Source organism: Agelaius tricolor, unplaced genomic scaffold (assembly GCF_023055355.1).
Source record: "Agelaius tricolor isolate 1412-34295 unplaced genomic scaffold, bAgeTri1.0.p SCAF_56, whole genome shotgun sequence".
In the NCBI taxonomy this organism is placed as follows: domain Eukaryota; kingdom Metazoa; phylum Chordata; class Aves; order Passeriformes; family Icteridae; genus Agelaius; species Agelaius tricolor.
In genome coordinates this window covers 1,403,221-1,414,571 of record NW_027269316.1, presented here as the reverse complement: position 1 = coordinate 1,414,571, position 11,351 = coordinate 1,403,221, and positions in this window count along the sequence as shown.

Here is an 11,351-nt window from a genome sequence, read left to right as displayed (position 1 = left end):
TAAAGAAAGCCACACCAGAATTCTGTGATCCCATTTTTCCAAATAGTTGTATCTTAGGAAAACCTAAGATGCTTTTTCCTATTCCCACTGTCCTCACCCACACCAACAGATGCTAATAAAAATTTATTTTTTATTTTTTCTGAGAAGTAAAAGTAAATTAACAGAATCAAAAAAAATGAGGGTTAATTGTTCAAACCATATAACTTATAGAAAACGGGGGTTGTTATACATGAGTAATATAATAGTTGGCTCAATTAACAGATAGATATTATATAGATGTTAAAATGTATAGTGATGTTATTGTAATATGTCCTCCCCATAGTCCTCTTTCCCCTCCCCCTTGTAATAGCCTCAGTAGTCAGGGCATTTAGAGAAGGCCAGCTTATTACCAAGAGGCACAGGGTAACAACATCTGACCTCCAATCAAGATATAAGAAAGTAATCTCCACCAATGGATGGCAGAGAAGGAGTTGACATAAAACTTTGGGAGGGGCTAAAAATATAAAAGGCAGAGCATCCATTTTGTAGATGAGCATGTGGCTGATAGTCACGGGGGCTCCAAGTGCTGTAATTTTTCCTTATTTAGTTTTTTTGTTGTATTTTTTGTTAAACTTTATAAGTGAGCAGCCGTTTCTCACGAGAATATCTTCAGCAGTTACTCACCCAACAGTACAGGGACAGTGAGTAGAGGAGGCAACACCACATTAGGATTTGCCATCAGCATTTTCCAAAACTTTCTGGGTTTAGCAAAATCTTTTTGGCCACAGCCACCTGCTCTTCCTGTACCCAGCTGGATCTTCAGCTGTGCTAGGCTGTGCTAGGCTGTTCAGCCCTTGGGCTCATGAAGAAGACAGTTCTCTTAGAGAAAAGGGACAAAGGGACTGGCTGTGACTATGATTTCCCTTCTCTCTAGAGCAGGCAGCCTCTCTTTGTTTTAACACTTATAAAAGGGAAACACAGAGGCAAATTCTTCTTTTCAAGAGAACAGAGTGTACACAGAGAGCCAGGGGCCACTCTAGCCATCAGAGCTCAGTAGTGACACACACGTCTTTTTTTCCTAGGTGGGACAGCAGCCAGATGCACTGAGCTGTGTATCCAGAGCCATGTTTCTGGAGCCACGTCTCTGGGTGTGGTTAGCTCATGTGTGCACCTAGGGACATGTGCAGAGCTAGTGCACAAACAGGCACCTGCTCACCTGCACAGAGCCTGGGTACTTGCTAATAGCACACACTTGTACACACACATGGAGCTGTGCATGCCTAACCTGCGCACACCAGCAGATGTGCATACAGAGCTGTGCACACTAATGTGTGCAGTGTCCTACACATCAACACACACATATCCCACACAGGGCCATGCTCACATCTGCAGAGCCTGTGCGCACTCACAAGCACAGAGCTGTGCACAAACCCACTCACACTTGAGAGTGTGCAATTCAACACACGTGCACACAGCCATGTACACTGACACATGTGTGCACCTCAGCACCTATGTGTGCACACAGAGCCATGCACACTGGCACACACGTGCACAGCACTCCCTTAGAGCTCTCCTGGCCCCGACTTCTCCATGGGTCTCTCCCTGTGGGATTATGACACGGCTGGGATGGGGACAGAAGAGGGGAGTATGGGTGGGACATTGTGGCACAATTTTCTTCACCTTTTTGCCTTTTCTCATACTACTTAATCAGTTAATTATGCTCACAATTAGTTAAAACATGCTACTATAAGTACAAACAAGAAAGGCCAGGCCAGTCTTGACATGAGATGGATCACATCTACTGCCTGTTACCCTCTCGGCAATATTTAACTGTTTAGCCTCACAGACTTATGCTCCAGCACTCCTAGTGGGGTCCTGGAACGAGAATAGTAGCACCCTGCTTCTGTTAAATTTGAGTGGAGAACGACTGATCTGTGTTACACTTGATTAAAAAATAAGAGTTCACAGAGAAAGAGAAAAAGGTAGGAGGTGGCAAAAGGAAGGAGGAAAACAAAGCATACCCCAAGTCAGTGTTTTTCTTGAATCCAGGATTTTTTGTTTGGATGGAGTGGGGTGCAGAGTAGCTTTCTTTTGAGATTCAGGACTGAGGCCAGAGCTAGGAGGGTTGTTCAGTGAGAAGTCCGTTCTCCCTGAGCTGTACTGGAGTTGTTCTTCAATTGTTATATCTTGGGTTTCTGTGCTCAAAATGGCTCCCAAGGTATTAAAAAGTCTCTTTTTTCCCAGCCTCGTGACCGAAGAAGTCGAGATTCGTCAGTTCTGCTTTTCAAGGTTATTTTATCTATAATATTCTTTCTCTGACCTGCGGAGATCTGTCCAGCAGGTCAGGTTGAGGCACACTGACCGCCCTTGGGGTGGTGTTAGCTTTTTATACTAAGAACTACGTGTACTTTATTTACAATAATTTCCCAATACCTATCACCTATGTTAGACAGTCTGTCTCTACTCTAAACCAATCCAGAAATTTCACCATCACAGCAGAAGATGGAAGACAAGAAGAAGAAGAAGAAGAAGAAGAAGGACAGGGCATGCCCAGATTCCTCCATCTTGCCTCTTGAACTCCCATTCTAAATCCCCAAAATTCTACTTTTTCACCCTGTGACAAATTAACTATCATTCTACTCAAACTCTTGTGGCTTGTAAATCCTCACACAAAGTTGGTAATTTTTTCCATGGGCTGAAATCAAAGGCACAGATGTTTTTGACTCTGTGCCAAGGTCTCTGAGCCCCTTACCAGGGACTCTAGTCATCCAGGGCAGTCAGAGGAATGTCCTGGGTTCCGACAGTTATGTGGATGTTTAAAACTCTACATATCTACTCTTCCTTCAACTCACACTATGGCTAGTATACTTGGTTGGACCCAATCTCCTTCTCAGTCCACTCTATTACACAATACTACATTATTATGGTGGAGGGTTTTTGGGGTCTGTCTGACTCCGGCTGCCGTAGGTGTCTGAATAGCGAAGTCCCACTAAGCACAACCTGACCAGGTCCCTCAGGTACCCTCCCAGCCGCCGGCAATCTTAGCAAGCAGCTCAGCTCTTAAGTGAGATCAGCTCTTTGGTGAATTCAGCTCTTTAGTGATTTCAGCTCTTTGCTTGCTAAGTGCCTTGGCAGACACAGGGAGAGAGAGGAGAAGGTTGTATGAGGTTCCACAGAGGTGTCTTTATTGGCAGCTTCTGCGAAGGGTGACAGTGACAGCTCTTCTGCTGAACAGCGCAGAAGTAGGGGTTTATATAGGGTATAGGGGTTTTGGGAAACAGTCCAATAGTAAGGGTTAAGGCGAATATGACCTATGGTCTTACAGAGAGATAACGAGGGTCTGAAGGCGGATGAGGGGCTTCTTAGGTCCAGTCATCATGACTAGACACTTCTTATCTTAGGCAACTGACCGCCAGGGAGGCCTTGCAGTCCCTGTGGCTGTTACAACTCCACTTTCTGTATTTAGTAAAAAGGCGTTCCAAATAGATCTTTTAAAACAATGGAAAAGGCATGAAAACATAGCTAATGCAATGACAATTACAATGAAAATCCTCAACATTCCCTTAACCAAAGATGCAACCCATCCTGTTAATCCTCATTGACTGAAAAGGTCATTGACCCAGTCTGGGTTGTTTTTTACTTTTAAGTCCTTCACAAGTTCCCTCAGTTTCTGGATGTTTGCATGAATGGATTCTGAGCGTGAAGAGAGACTGAAGCAGCACGTCCCTTCGAAGTCGTGGCAGCTGTGTCCATGGGCAAGCAGTAGGAAGTCAATTGCTGCTTGATTTTGAAGTGATGCATGTCTTGTGGTTTCTTCTTCCTTTAAAAGATCGCTCAGGGCAGCAGATGTAGCATTGGCTTGCTTACTGAGCCAGCACCCTAGGTGATTTATTTCCCCAAGGGCTTTAGCTGCAGCTACCCATGGTAGGAATAGGAAGACAGCAATTTTTTTTGGCTTATTCCAATAGTATAATTTGGAATCACAATTTTCATCAAATTCCATGTAGGATCTTTTGTGGCATTTTAATTCACTTTCTTTTTCTCCAATTATGTAGCAAGGTGATATTTGGAGTGAGAGTAGAAAGTTTTCCAAGGCTACAGGGATGTCCCTGGAGCTGCGAGGGGATCCCAGCCCAAACTTGGTCACCACAAATGAGAAATGTTCCCTTGGGTAATACTTTGGGGTGGAGAGAGGACACAGAGATCACACGAGCCGTGTAATTACACCAATTGGGATAGTTACAGGCTTTGTTAATGGGTGATATCTCTTTTCGGTATGTGTTTTTGGTCTGGTCAGTTTCTGGCCAATTATTCTTTGGATGTCTAAAGTAAAATTTGACACAGTATGTGGTCTTGGAGGACCCCAACAGGTCCAATTCTTGGGGTTCCTCTAGAGCATTGGGCAACATTTTTGTCCACTTGTCCCAAGTATCTACCCCATTGGGTCTCTTACCTGTGGATCGGAGGAGTTCTGAATTATAGACAGGCCAGTCATTGGCTATGAAGGGAATCCCTACCAGACATGTGGAAAGTGGGTTATCAATGCTTCCCATGGACAAGCACATGTTATCCTGTTTTAATGTCCTTGCTAAGGTTATACAAACATTATGGCTGGGCTGTGGGCTAATCCAGCCAAAGGCATGTGGTACGGTGAAGAACATCCAGGCAGCATTGAGGACAGAACCAACAGAGATAATTTTCATCTTTGGACAGGAATGAGGCTTCTGAGAGGGAATATAAGTAAAATTTTTTATCTTTATGATGGGAGGGGAGGGTTAGGGTTTTCTCCCTTGTTCCTTTGTTCCTTTGTTCCTTTCCTCCTTTGCTTCCCCCCCCCCTTTTTTTTTTTTTTATAAGCTAAAGATGGGGGAGTGGGTATAAGGTTAGGGGTTTTTGGTAAGAGTTGAGAAAGGGGAATAATAGGGGTTCTTAGGGTAAAAAAGGGGTAATTACATGTAATTCAGAGAACAATTTGTGTTCAGGCTGTGTCATGCTTATGGCTTGACTGATATGACAGAATGTTGTTGAGCTTTCTGTTTTGCCTGCTGTCACATGATGGGACGGTCTTTTCTTCTGAATGTGGACATTCAGTGACACCTTCGTCTCCAGGTAGAACTGGTCTGGTTTTGAGCAGGTCTTGTGTTTGACTCAGGGGAATTATTGTCAGTGTTTTTGGGAATAGTGTTTGCAGCGCCTAGGTATGGCTTTATGTTTTTTCCTGGGTACCACCTCGGACCAGATGGTAGTAGAACACGCCCTCTTCCTCAAGTAATCAGCTGGAAAGGCCCAGAAATTTGATGTGTTTCTGGGTCCTTCATGAGCACAGGTGGTTTCTCAGTGAGCTTTGCTTGGGTGGTATTTGTAAAGTGGCAAAGTATTGGGGGTCAGGCTCTGATGTTGTACAGTTCAGGAAGTTGATGATGTAGAGAGCCTTGCAAAGTCTTTCAACTGGAGATATGATTTTTGTTTCTCTTCGCTGCTGATTGAGGACTCTTTTGAGGGTTTGATGAGTCTTTTCTACAACTGATTGTCCTGTGGGATTTGTAGGTATGCCTTTCTTCTGTTCTATTTCCCACTCACTGAAGAACTCTTTTAACTTACGAGAGGTATAGGCAGGTCTATTATCTGTTTTGATCTGTTTTGGGACTCCTAAGGTAGCAAAGGCAAGGAGGAAGTGTTTAATGGTGTGCTGTGTTGTTTCTCCTGGATGCACTGATGTAAATATTGCTCCAGAAAACGCATTGACCAATACGTGCACGTATTTTGACCTTCCAAAAGGTGGGAAGTGAGCTACGTCTGTCTGCCACAGCTGGCAGCTGTTCAGGCCTCGGGGATTGACTCCCGTCCCCATAGACGATATCTGGTAGTTTTGACAGTTTGGACATGTGGCAACAATAGCTTTTCCTTGATCTTTCGAGAGCTTGAACATTCTGATAAGGGCAGGTACATTTTGATGATAAAATGCGTGTGACAACTTTGCCTGGGCAAAGATGTCAGGGATGTTAGCAGTCTCTATTGCCATGGCCAATGTGTCCGCTTTCCTGTTCCCTTCTGTGATAATACCTGGGAGGTCAGTGTGTGACCTCACATGCATTATATGGTAAGGTTGCTTTCTGTGGGAGATTAAGTGTGTTAATGTGGAAATCAATTGGTGTAACTTTGGATTGGAAACTTCTTTGAGAAGAGCATGTTCTGCTCTCATAGCTATACCAGCAACATAAGCTGAATCTGTGACCAGATTAAAGGGTTCGTCTTTAAATTTCTGAAAGGCTCTGACAACAGCTGCTAACTCTGCAATCTGTGGAGTTCCCTCCACTATTTGGATGTCAGATTCCCGTTTTTGGGTCTTAGGGTCCTTCCAGGTCATTACAGACTTGTGGGATGACCCTGAGCCGTCTGTAAAAATGGTTGGAACTCTGAGAGGTGTTTTACTTTGGACTAATTTTGGGGTCAGATTAAAGGTTGCATCATGATTAAAAAGTTTATGTTTTGGGATAAGGATGGAAATTTGGCCTGTATAACCATCTAGGGCAAACTGGAGATTTTCATTGGTCTGGAGCAAATGCTCTAGGTCCCCAGTGGTCAGTTGTAGTAAACCCCATAGATTTAGGAAAAGCACCATGGAGAATATGAACAATAGGAATGCTGAAACAGCAAAAGAAAATTCCTGTTTCCCTGTCCTCCGCCCTTAACCTATCTCTGTAACCCTATCAGGCAATGTCAGGTTAACCCCTTACCATTGGTCAAGCTTGGATCCTTTCCAACCCTATAAAAGAAGCATACTGTACCCCATTAGTTGAGAAAGAAGAAGAGCAGAGACCCTTCACAGACCTCCCCAAATAAAGCCATCTCCGTGGAACAGCCTGCACCTTCTCCTTCTCCTCTCTCTCCATCTGCTGCAGCCTCAAGCCCGGGGCACCACTACCTAGCAAGCAAAGCTGAAATCCTGAGAGCTTGCAATCACTATAGAGCTGATAATCACCATGCTTGCTAGATGGTAGCCCCGCGGCGTTGGCATGAGCAAGCTAGCTTTGGGCACCCAGTCCCTACTCAGGGACTGAGCTCCTGAGCCCTATTGCTCTGCTTTATGATAAGGCCAAATCAGAGAGGCTATTAGTCAGTGGCAAGTATATGCATGTGAACTCACATCCTGCAAGAGAGCGGAGGCGAGTTCTGGCTTTTTTTTTATTAGATGTCCCATGATTTCTTGGAAGGTGGTAATTGTCTTTGAAGGTTGGTTGTTTGTAAAGATCCATTCCAGTATTAGCAAAGGGTCTTGAAGTTGAGTATCCGATTGGAAAATCAGTCCATAGAACCAGGGTGCTTTTCCCAGAATGACAAACTGGAAAGGCAGTTTGGGCTCAAAGTGATGGGGTTGGCGTGAAGGCAGGGCTTCTTGGACCTTGGTGATGGCATCTTGAGCTTCTGTTGTGAGAGTGCGTGGAGAGTCCAGGTCTTTGTTGCCCCGGAGAAGGTTGAACAGGGGAGCGAGGTCCTCTGTTGTAATTCCTAGCAGTGGACGTACCCAGTTGATGGATCCGCACAGACTGTGTAAGTCTCTCAGGGTTTTTGGGTCGTCTCTTATGGTGAGCTGCTGGGGTACGATGGTCCTTTCCCGGATCTGGACTCCAAGGTAAGTCCATGGGTTGGTGTACTGTATTTTGTCCTCACGAATCTCAAATCCTGCCTTTACTATGGTTTCAATGGTCCTTTTAACTGTTTTTTTCAAGTAAGCTTTATCTGATGCACAAACCAAGATATGATCCATATAGTGGTAGATTATTGCATCTGGGAATAGGTTCCGAATGGGAGACAGGATGTGAGCAATGTACCACTGGCAAATAGTAGGCGAGTTTTTTAGTCCTTGAGGAACACCAATGATATCTTTTGAGTGGAGCCTCTTTGTTAAGAGAGGGAACGGAGAAAGCAAACTGTGGAGTGCCCTGGGGGTGTAGCAGAATGCTGAAGAAAGTCTTTAATATCTATGATGGCAAGTGTCCAGTCTCGAGGCAGCATCGATGGTGAAGGCAGGCCAGGCTGGAGGGGGCCCATGTCCTTGATGATCTCATTGATTTTGTGAAGGTCGTGGAGGAGCCTCCACCTGTCTGTTCCAGGTTTTTGCAGTACGAAGACTGGAGAGTTCCAAGGGCTGATGGTCTTGACAAATGTGGCCTTTGGCAAGCTGTTCTTCCACAAGGGCTTGTAGTGCACGCAGTTTGACTTTAGAGAGGGGCCACTGTTTGATCCAGATCGGGTCTTGGCATTTCCAGGTGAGCAGAGGAGTATCTGGTAGTGCGTGCTCCTCAGTGGCCCTGATTAGAAATCCCAACTGGGAATTTGTAGGGAAGCTCCCCATTGGGATAGAGCGTCCCTGCCCCAAAGGGTGATGGGGGCCCTTACCACAAATGGGTGGATGGTTGCCAACTTGCCTTCAGGCCCTTCGGCGAGGATGTTGTTCTTGCTTTGCATAGAAACTGTAGCTCCACCAATCTCTGAAATCATGCCTGCTACCAGTTGTAGTTCCCAGTGTGCTGGCCATTCTGAGCAGGTGATGATGGTCACATTGCCACCAGTGTCCAGTATCCCTTCTTGGTAGATCTTCTCTCCTCTGCAGGATAGACCGCACTCGATGGTAGGCTTACTTGGTCCCACAACTTGTGCCCACATTGCTGTAGGGTTGAGACGAAGCTGTTCCCTGTGATTCTTTGGGAATAGAAAGGCTTGTGTCATCTGAGGTCCCCATGAAAGATAAAATGGTAAGTCTGTGCAGCACAGCTGGACAGAGATTTCTTGTCCTGGATGCACTGTTTGTACATCTGGAACAACAAAGATTTCCTCTGGGCCATGGAGAGTGTCACCTATAATTAAAATGTCGAAAGGACCACCTTTTGGCCCATGCTTGCCTGTGGGAACACGATAAACATCCTTATTATTAAAGTCAATGGACAGAGCAGTTACCAGCTGGCACCGGGTTCCCATCTTTATTGCTCCATGTGTTGGATCCTCTTCATGTGATCTGGAATCTCCTGGGATGATGCGTGGTTGGGTCTGGATGGCTTTTGATTTGTTGTCTTTGTGCGGGGCCTGACTGGGCTCTGCTGGACGTTTTCTGAATGCTGCTGGTAGAGCTGCTGATTTTGGGGTTTTTGGTAGATGTTGAGGGAGTTTCGGGTAGGTGACATGTCTGGGCAGTCTTTTATAAAATGTCCAAAGCCTCCACAGTGAAAGCAGCGCACCTGGTCTTTGGAAGCCACTATTGCAAATGCACCAGAAACTCCTTCTGCAATACCCTTAGCAACTGCTTGGGCCACTGTGTTTTCAGTGGACAAATGACGTGTACAGCTTTCCACCGTTTGCTCTATGGTAGGTTCTGTATCCAAGGGTAGGGCCCTCAGAATTGTTTTATACCGATCGTTAGTATTACTCATAGCAAGCTTGCATAACAGTTCTTTTCTTGCCTCTGTGCTCTCTACCTATTTTTCCAGAGTATCCTTAATTCTGTCCACAAACTTGATAAAGCTTTCATCTACTCCTTGTTTAATGTTAGAGAAATGTTAGGTAAGAATAGAGTCATCTTGTAGCAGCATGTTGCTACAGTGACGATCTGTCCAGGGAGGCCACAGCCTATGGCAGGGAAAACAGACGAGACAAATCTCTTCGTTGTTTAGCATAAGAGTCCATTTTATTTCCCCCCCTCCCCCCCCACCCCGTGCCGGGGCGGGGAGGAGGCAGAGGCCCAGGAGCCCAAGCAGAGCCCCAGAGGGCCAGAGAGCAGAGAGGGGACACAGACCTGGGGCTGGGGTTTTATCAGGTGTCCCATGGGAAGAGTCTTAGGATCAGATTACAGCCTCCTCAGAACGGAAAGGCTCCACAATTCCTCCATTTATAAATTGGTTAAAACAAGGGGATTCTCGGGAATATGACTTAATGGTTTACGAAACTAAAATGAACATTATTAAGCTGAATTAACAGTTATAGAAAAGCATTTGAGACTTAAATACAGAGGATAAAGTAACAGAAATGATGATACTGAATTAAATGAATACATTTTTGCTTAGTGGGTCAATAGTCCATTCTCCTTTGGCTTTTGATCTTCTCACCAGAAGGGGTGCTGTTTTTGGTCTCCTCTTTTACGAGGGGCACAGTACTTAGTGTTTGATCTTGGCTTGAGTACTGGTGTTGTAGGTGTTTCTCTGTTGGATTCTGATGATGATGATGACTGTGAAGCAAGGAAGGGTGAGAGCAGCAATGTGACAGCTTGCAGCACATGGCAGGGCTCTGCCTTTTCCAAGGCTGCCCCGCCCCGCCACGCTGCCTCTGCCTCCTGTCTCCTGCAGGCACAGCGGGGCCGGCCCTCTCAGGGCTCAGCAGCCCTGCCTCGCCTCACAGCCCCGCGGGCCGGGGGCGGAGGCAGCTGCAGCTGCACGGCAGGAAGGGGGAAGGTAGGTGCGGGGGAAGGGCAGGCAGGAGACCGGAATAGATGGACGCGGCAGGAAAGAGGGGAGCTCAAAACCACGTGGTCACACTATTTTGAGGAGAACCCAGAACTGCATGGCCAGTGCCTTCCCAGGCAGGGAACGGGGGATATGGAAAGAGATGGGGGGGTGAAAGAGGACACAGGGCAGCGAGAGGACGGTAGCACTCCCGTGTCAGCTCTGGACGGTTTCCGACCTTGTCCTCTTTCAGGGAAAGGGGGGATGGGGTGGCAGACGGGAAGAAAGTGACAGAGAAGATGGTAGCAACTCCCAGCCATCCTGGCAGTTTTCACTCCTTGCCACGCTCTTAGGAATAAAGGGTAAGGAAAGATATAGGCAGCTTCACAGAAACTGAAAAATGTGGGGGTTCACAGGAGGGAGGACCACTGATTTAGGGCACCGACACTCTGCATGCAAATCGTCTATAACCGTCCATAAATAGCCACTTGGGCTTTACCATCCATAACTGCAGCAGACATGTCAGTAGAGTTGGTAAGAGTCCCGATCATGGTCCTTTTTGCAGGCAGACTAGCTGCTTCTAGTTCAATCTGCAGGTGACTCACAGGGGTGCCGGTCGGCTTGTCCTCACTGGTTGCCCACATTCTCCACCATTTCTAGCAGCATGTGGCTACAGTGACGAGATTGTATCCAGGGAGGCCACAGCCGACAGCAGGAGAAACAGATGCGACAAGTTTCTTCGTTGTTTAGCATGAGAGTCCAGTTTATTTCCCCCCCACACACCCTGTGCCTGGGCGGGGAGGAGGCAGAGGCCCAGGGGCCCGAGCAGAGCCCCCAGAGGGCCGGAGAGCAGGGAGGGGATACAGATCTGGGGCCGGGGTTTTATCAGGTGTCCCATGGGAGGAGTCTTAGGATCAGATTACAGTCTCCTCAGAATGG